This window comes from Amblyraja radiata, chromosome 41, assembly GCF_010909765.2.
Source record: "Amblyraja radiata isolate CabotCenter1 chromosome 41, sAmbRad1.1.pri, whole genome shotgun sequence".
Taxonomy (NCBI): domain Eukaryota; kingdom Metazoa; phylum Chordata; class Chondrichthyes; order Rajiformes; family Rajidae; genus Amblyraja; species Amblyraja radiata.
In genome coordinates, this window is record NC_045996.1 from 1,912,270 (window position 1) to 1,920,381 (window position 8,112).

Genomic DNA, 8,112 nt, shown 5'->3' on the forward strand with positions numbered 1-8,112 from the left:
CCCCCCCCCCGCGTCGCCTATATATTTCCCTTACCTTGTACACTCGTCCAATAAACAAGTCGGATATTTCCATTTTACCTCCGGACGCTCCCTTTCCCCTTCACGTATCCTTCCTTCCGGCTTTACATTTCACATCTTCTTATATGATGGCCTATTGACTCATTTTCACCTCGAGCTTTTGTCACCTGGCAATGTGCAATCAACGCCTAGACACTCACCCCCACATCCCACATCTTACCCCCCACCCCCCCCCCCCACTCCACACCCCTTTGTGAGGTTTTAAAAGTTCTTCACGGGCAAACACAGCCCTGTCCAAAATAAAACCACATCTTCGGCCAGTTATAGAAACGATGTTAAAGTCGGCAGTCCCAGCACACGGGAGCTCCAACACGGCGATCCGTCTGCATCCCAGAGTCCTCAGGGAGGTGGCCCTAGAAATAGTGGACGCATTGGTAATCATTTTCCAATGTTCAATAGATTCATGATCAATTCCTGTGGATTGGAGGATAGCTAATGTTATCCCACTTTTCAAGAAAGGAGCGAGAGAAAAAACGAGGAATTACAGACCAGTTAGCCTGACTTCGGTGGTGGGAAAGATGCTGGAGTCAAATATTAAAGAGGTATAATGGGACATTTGGATAGCAGTAAAAGGATTAGTCCAAGTCAGCATGGATTTATGAAAGGGAAATCATGCTTGACAAATCTTCTGGAATTTTTTGAGGATATGACAAGTAAAATGGATGAAGTGGTGCCAGTGGATGAAGTGTATCTAGACTTTCAGAAAGCATTTGACAAGGTCCCGCACGGAAGACTGGTGACTAAAAGTAGAGTACATGGTATTGGGGGTAGGGTGTTGACATGGATAAAAAATTGGTTGGCAGACCGGAAGCAAAGAGTAGGAGTGAACTGGTCGTTTTCAGAATGGAAGGCAGTGGCGAGTGGAGTGCCGCAAGGTTCGGTGTTGGGGCCGCAACTGTTTACCTGTTTAACTGTTATATTATTGATTTGGAAGAGGGAATTAGGAGCAACACTAGTAAGTGTGAACTGTGAAGAGGATGTTATGAGGTTGCAAGGTGACCTGGACAGGTTGAGTGAGTGGGCAGATGCGTGGCAGATGCAGTATAATATAGAAAAATGTGAGGTTATCCACTTTGGCGGCAAAACAAGGGGGCAGCTTATTATATGTTAGGTAAGGGGGAGGTACAGCGAGACCTGGGCGTCCTTGTACACCGGTCACAGAAAGTTGGCTTACAGGTACAGCAGGCAGTGAAGAAAGCTAATGGAATGTTGGCCATAACAAGAGGATTTCAGTATAGGAGTAAAGAGGTTCTTCTGCAGTTGTATAGGGCTCTGGACCACATCTGGAGTAATGTGCACAATTTTGGTCTCCCAATTTGAGGAAGGACATCCTTCTGATTGAGGCGGTGCAGCGTAGGTTCACAAGATTGATCCGTGGGATGGCGGAACTGTCATACGAGGAAAGATTGAAAAGACTAGGCGTGTATTCACTGGAGTTTAGAGGGATGAGGGGGTATCTTATAGAAACATATAAAATTATAAAAGGACTGGCCAAGCTAGATGTAGGAATTTTTGTCCCTAATGTTGGGCGAGTCCAGAGCCAGGGGCCACAGTCTAAGAATAAAGAGGAGGCACCCGGGGAAAACCAGAGTCACGGGGAGATCGTAGAAACATCGTTCAGACAGCATTTGTACTCAGGATCGAACACCTTCACTCCCCCTCCCATTCCCATACAGACCTTTCCGTCCTGGGCCTCTTCCATTGTCAGGATGAGGCCCAACGCAAATTGGAGGTACAGCACCTCATATTTCGCGTGGCCGGCTTTAAAACTAGCGGAATGAATATTGACTTATCTAACTTCAAGTAACCCTTGATTTCCCTCTCCGTCCTAGTTATCCGTCTAGTTTGACTGCTCCTGATTAAATTGGACTTTGTTATGCCTCGTTGTCACCTTCCCCTAGCTAACTATGGTCTATTCTACTTGTTCCTTGATTAATGGTCCCGTTTGATCTCTCTCACCTTACCCTTCCATATCTTGATGTCTCCCTCTCTCTTGACTGTCAGTCTGGAGAAGGGTCTCAACCCGAAACGTCACCCATTCCTTCTATCCAGAGATGTTGCCTTGATGTCCCGCTGAGTAACCACAGCATGTTTTGTCTATTTTCCACCGATCACTTTGCAGCCTCCACCTCGTTTCCAGCTTTCTCTTTGTCCACCAATTAGTCTGAAAAAGGGACGAGACCTGAAGCGTCTGCTATCGATGGATTCCGGAAATTCTGTCTGGCACCGGAATTACACCAGCACTTTGTGTTTTACTCAAGACTGAAGCAGTTCGTTGTATCCACATTGTTCATCTTTTTCTAAAGTTTGGTATAACTTGAGCAGTTGTACTTCCTCGCAGAGCACCGCCCACTGAAAAAAATAGACACAAAACGCTTGATATTTCGTCTGGATTGGGGAGCCAGAGAAGTGAGCATCTCTGGATAGATGGAATGGGTCACATTGTAAAATAAGTTACAAAAGGAAACGCGGCGGCTGATGAAATTGTCCCAAAACGAATCCATTCATTTACTAAATAGTCGTTTCACGCTCGGTTGCACAACTTCATCCGTCCACTTGATGTCCCCATCCTACAACAGATCGAACTTGCACAGTGTCCGGTAATTCTTCCGCGGGGATCGAGCGGATGTCAACATTGTTCCATGTGCTAAAATTAAACATTCCAAACCCTCGCAGCAACCGATACAACAAAACAAGCCTTTGTTTATCGTTCAAACAACATGCTCTTGGGTTCCGAAAGGATATCCAATACTGGCTAATCCTGGAAACACAATAAAAAGCCGACTCCATACACAGAACATGAAATACTCCAGACGTACAATGGGCGCGCTATTTATAGACACATTGAATCGTACAGCACAAAAACATGCCCTTCGGATTCCGCTCCTCCATGCCAAGAAATATAACCATATAACCATATAACCATATAACAATTACAGCACGGAAACAGGCCATCTCGGCCCTACAAGTCCGTGCCGAACAACTTTCTGCACTCATACCATAACCCTCCATTCCCTTCTCATCCATATGCCTATCCAATTTATTTTTAAATGATACCAACGAACCTGCCGCCACCACTTCCACTGGAAGCTCATTCCACACCGCTACCACTCTCTGAGTAAAGAAGTTCCCCCTCATGTAACCCCTAAACTTCTGTACCTTAATTCTGAAGTCATGTCCTCTTGTTTGAATCTTCCCTATTCTCAAAGGGAAAAGCTTGATCACGTCAACTCTGTCTATCCCTCTCATCATTTTAAAGACCTCTATCAAGTCCCCCCTTTAACCTTCTGCGCTCCAGAGAATAAAGACCTAACGTATTCAACCTATCTCTGTAATTTAGTTGTTGAAACCCAGGCAACATTCTAGTAAATCTCCTCTGTACTCTCTCTGTGTCTAATTAAACTCGCCCCATATGCCTGCGTTTGGCCCACCCCCCTTTAAATATTTTTTCTCCATGTACCTGTCTAGAGGTGTTTTAAACATTGTATTGGACCGGCTCCGACAGCTTTCACTAACAGCTCGTTCCATATTTGGGACAATTTTATCAAGGCCCTCGCGTAGGTTCATGAGATTGATCCTTGGGATGGCGGGACTGTCATATGAGGAAAGATTGAAAATACTACGCTTTTATTCACTGGAGTTTAGAAGGATGAGGGGATATCTTATAGAAACATATAAAACTAGACCAAGTGCAGACCCGTTGGGTCTGTTCCCCCAACGTGCGGTTGTGGGGGGGAGGCGGCATGCAGCATCACACACTAACTCCCCCCCCCCCCTCCCGCACTCACGCTAATAGAGGGGAGGAGGGGGAGAGAGAGAGAGAGAGGGGGGGAGGAGAGAGGGGGAGAAGAGAGGGGGGGAGAGGGGGAAGAGAGAGAGAGGGGAGAGAGGGGAGAGAGAGGGTGTGCTGAGAGGGGGGTGAGATGAGGGGCGGGGAGAGGTGGGGAACAGGGAGAAGGTAGGAGTGTGTGGAGGGGACGGGGGTTTAGGGGAGGGAGGAGAGGGGGGTTTGGAGGAGAGGGGGAGGAGGAGGGGAAAGTGTTGGGGAGGAGGAGGGGGGAGAGAGAGGAGAAGGGGGGAGAGGAGAGGGGGGCGAGGAGGAGGGGGAGGAGGGGAGGAGATGGGGAGGAGAGGGCAGGAGAGGATAGAGGGGGAGAGGAGAGGACCGAGGGCGTGAGAGGAGAGGAGAGGGGGGGGATGAGAGGGGGAGAGGAGAGGGGGAGAGGAGAGGAGGAGAGGGGGGAGAGGAGAGGGAGGGAGCGAGAGGAGAGGGAGGGGGCGAGAGGAGTGGGAGAGGAGAGGGACGGGGGAGAGGAGAGGGGGGATGAGGAGAGGGTGGAGGAGAGTGAGAGGGGGGAGAGGGGGGAGAGGAGAGGGAGCGAGGAGGAGGGCGGGGAAGGAGGGGGAGAGAGGGGGAGGAGAGGATGAGGGGAGAGAGGAGGATCGAGGGGGGGCGGAGAGGGGGCGAGGAGGAGAGGGGAGGAGAGGAGAGGAGGAGAGGGGGAGAGGAGAGGGAGGGAGCGAGAGGAGAGGAAGGGGGCGAGAGGAGTGGGAGAGGAGAGGAGGGGGGAGAGGAGAGGGGGGGGAGGAATGGGTGGGAGATGAGATGGGTGGAGGCAGAGGGGGGGAGAGGAGAGGGGTGAGGAGAGGGGGGGAGGAGGGGGGAGGAGAGGGGGGGAGAGGAGAGGGGGGGAGAGGATGAGGGGGTAGGGGAGAGGCGGGGAGGCGAGGAGGAGGGGGGGAGGGGGGGAGAGGAAAGGGGGGAGAGGAGAGGGGGCTAGGAGGAGGGGGGAGGAGGGGAGGAGAGGGGGGTGGAGAGGAGAGGGGGAGAGGAGAGGAGAGGGGGAGAGGAGAGGGGGAGAGGAGGGGGGTAGGAGAGGGGGGAGAGGAGAGGGGGGGAGGAGAGGGGGGAGAGGAGAGGGGGGGGGAGGAGAGGAGAGCGGGGAGAAAAGGGGGGGAGAGGAGAGGGTGGGAGGAGAGGGGGGAGAGGGGAGGGGGGGAGAGGAGAGGAGGAGAGGGGGGGAGGAGAGGGAGGGGGCGAGAGGAGGGGGAGGGGGCGAGAGGAGGGGGAGGGGGCGAGAGGAGTGGGAGAGGAGACGGAGGGGGGAGAGGAGAGGGGGGAGAGGAGAGGGGGGGAGATGAGAGGGGGGAGGAGGGGGAGAGGACAGGGGGGAGAGGAGAGGGGGGGAGGAGAGGGGGGAGGAGAGGGGGGAGAGGAGAGGGGGGGAGATGAGAAGGGGGCAGAGGAGAGGGGGGGAGAGGAGAGGGAGGGGAGAGGAGAGGGAGGAGGGGGGTAGAGTGCCTTTTTACTTCAACCCAAACCCAAACAACCATTTGCATGCAGTGCTTTTATACCTCTACCCATATTTTCATTTTCAAACCAAATTAAGGGTACTCACAATGCTGTAGACATTTGTCAGTGCTCTGATTGAGGCGCGCCACTTGCTGAGACTGATTGAGGCACACCACTTGCAGAGACTGATTGAGGCACACCACTTGCAGAGACTGATTGAGGCACACCACTTCCTGATTTTATAGTCCTTCCCCCTCCCTCCAGCAGGGGCAGCAGAGAGAATGGGGAATGTTGTAAAAACATTAATATCTCTGTCAATTTTCATCGACGGGAAAAACCCTCGGCACACATGCGGCGGAGGGTGGCTCTGAGCGAGGTGGCCAAAAATGACGGTCGTAGGTGCGGCGTACTCTCGGAAACCGCAGCACAGAAAGCCAAAACCGGTCAAGAATAGAGTTTTAGTAATATAGATTATAAAAGGACTGGACAAGCTAGATGCAAGAAAAATATTCCCAATGTTGGGCGAGTCCAGAACTAGGGACCACGGTCTTAGAATATAGGGGAGGTCATTTTAAGACTGAGGTGAGAAAAAAACTTTTCACCCAAAGAGTTGTGAATTTATGGAATTCCCTGCCACAGAGGGCAGTGGGTGCCAAGTCACTGGATGGATTTAAGAGAGAGTTAGATGGAACTCTAGGGGCTAGTGGAGTCAAGGAATATGGGGAGAAGGCAGGCACGGGTTATTGATTGGGGACGATCAGCCATGATCACAATGAATGGCGGTGCTGGCTCGAAGGGCCGAATTGCCTCCTCCTGCACCTATTTTCTATGTTTCTATGTTTTTCTTGTAACCGAAGTATCAGATGCTCACTTCCATGGTTCCCGAATTCAGAAGAAAAATCATGCGTTTTTTTTAGATCTCATTTTCCACTGGGCGATGCTCAGTGGCTAAGCACAACTGCTCAAGTTATACCAAACTTAAAAATAAAGATAATAACAATAAAGATAAAGATAAAGACGAATAAAAATGAAGATGTATATCAGTTCCTCGTTAGTATAGTGGTGAGTATCCCCGCCTGTCACGCGGGAGACCGGGGTTCAATTCCCCGACGGGGAGTTTACTTTTACACGGCACGGTGGCGCGGACACCTGACTACGGATGCTCGCTTACCGGCGTTTGTACGTTCTCCCCGTTTCCTACGTGGGTTTTCTCCGAGATCTGCGGCTTCCCCCCGCACTCCAACGACGTACAATAGGTAAATTGGCTTGGTAAATGGTAAATGTAAACATAGTCCAGAACCAGCGGGCCACAGTTTAAAGATAAGGAGTAAGCCCTTTAGAACGGAGACGAGGAAACACTTTTTTCTCACAGAAAGTGGTGAGTCTGTGGAATTCATTGGTGGAGGCAGGTTCTCTGGATGCTTTCAAGAGAGAGCTAGATGGGGCTCTTAAAAATAGCGGAGTCAGGGGATATGGGTAGAAGGCAGGAACGGGGATGATCAGCCATGATCACATTGAATGGCGGTGCTGGCTCGAAGGGCCGAATGGCCTACTCCTGCACCTATTGCCTATTGCCTATTGTCTATAGTGTGTAGGCTAGTGTTACGGTGGTCTGCACGGAATCTCTAAACTAAACGTCCGCGATGTATCTCTAAACTAAACTAGATGAAACATACAGTGCATTCAGAAACTATTCAGACCCCTTCACGTTTTCCACATTTTGTTACGTTACAGCCTTATTCTAAAATTGATTACATTCATTTTTTGAATCATCAATCTACACACAATACCCCATAATAAAAAAGCGAAAACAGGTGTATAGAAATTTTTACAAAGTAATTAAAAATAAATAACTTAAATATCACATTTACATAAGTATTCAGACCCTTAACGCCGTACTTTGTTGAGGCACCTTTGGCAGCGATTACAACCTCACGTCTTCTTGGGTATGACTCTACAAGCTTGGCACTCCTGTACTTGGGAAATTTCTCCCATTCTTCTCTGCAGATCCTCTCAAGCTTTGTCAGGTTGGATGGGGTGCGTCGATGCACAGCTATTTTCAGGTCCCTACAGAGATATACGATCGGGTTCAAGTCCAGGCTCCGGCTGGGCCACTCAAAGACATTCACAGATTTGTCACGATGCCACTACTGCATTGTCTTGGCTGTGTGCTTAGGGTCGTTGTCCTGTTGGAAGGTGAATCTCTGCCTCAGTCTAAGGTCCTGAACGCTCTGGAGCAGGTTTTCATCAAAGATCTCTCCGTACTTTGCTCCGTTCATCTTTCCCTCGATCCTGACTAGTCTTCCAGTTCCTGCCGCTGAAAAACATCCCCACAGCATGATGCTGTACCACCATGCTTCACCGTAGGTATTGTATTGGCCAGATGATGAGCGGTGCCTGGTTTCCTACCGACGTGACACTTGGCATTCAGACCAGATAGTTCAATCTTGGTTTCATCAGACCAGAGACTCTTGTTTAGGTGCGTTTTGGCAAAGGCCAAGCGGGCTGTCATGTGCCTTTTACTGGGGAGTGGCTTCCATCTGGCCACTCTACCTTAAAGGCTAGATTGGTGGGGGCTGCAGATATAGTTGCCCTTCTGGATGTTTCTCCCATCTCCATAGAGGAACTCTGGAGCTCTGTCAGAGTGACCATCGGATTGTTGCTCACCTCCCTGACCAAGGCCCTTCTCCCCCGATTGCTCAGTTTGGTCGGGTGGCCAGCTCAATGAAGAGTCCTGGTGG

At 50.4% G+C, this 8,112-nt stretch overlaps 1 non-coding gene across 1 annotated transcript; it reads left to right on the plus strand.

Annotated features, from left to right (window-relative positions):
• Positions 1-6,416: 6,416 nt before the first annotated feature.
• trnad-guc lies at positions 6,417-6,488 on the plus strand. The gene has a single exon. It is a non-coding gene; the product is annotated as a tRNA-Asp (tRNA).
• Positions 6,489-8,112: the final 1,624 nt, after the last annotated feature.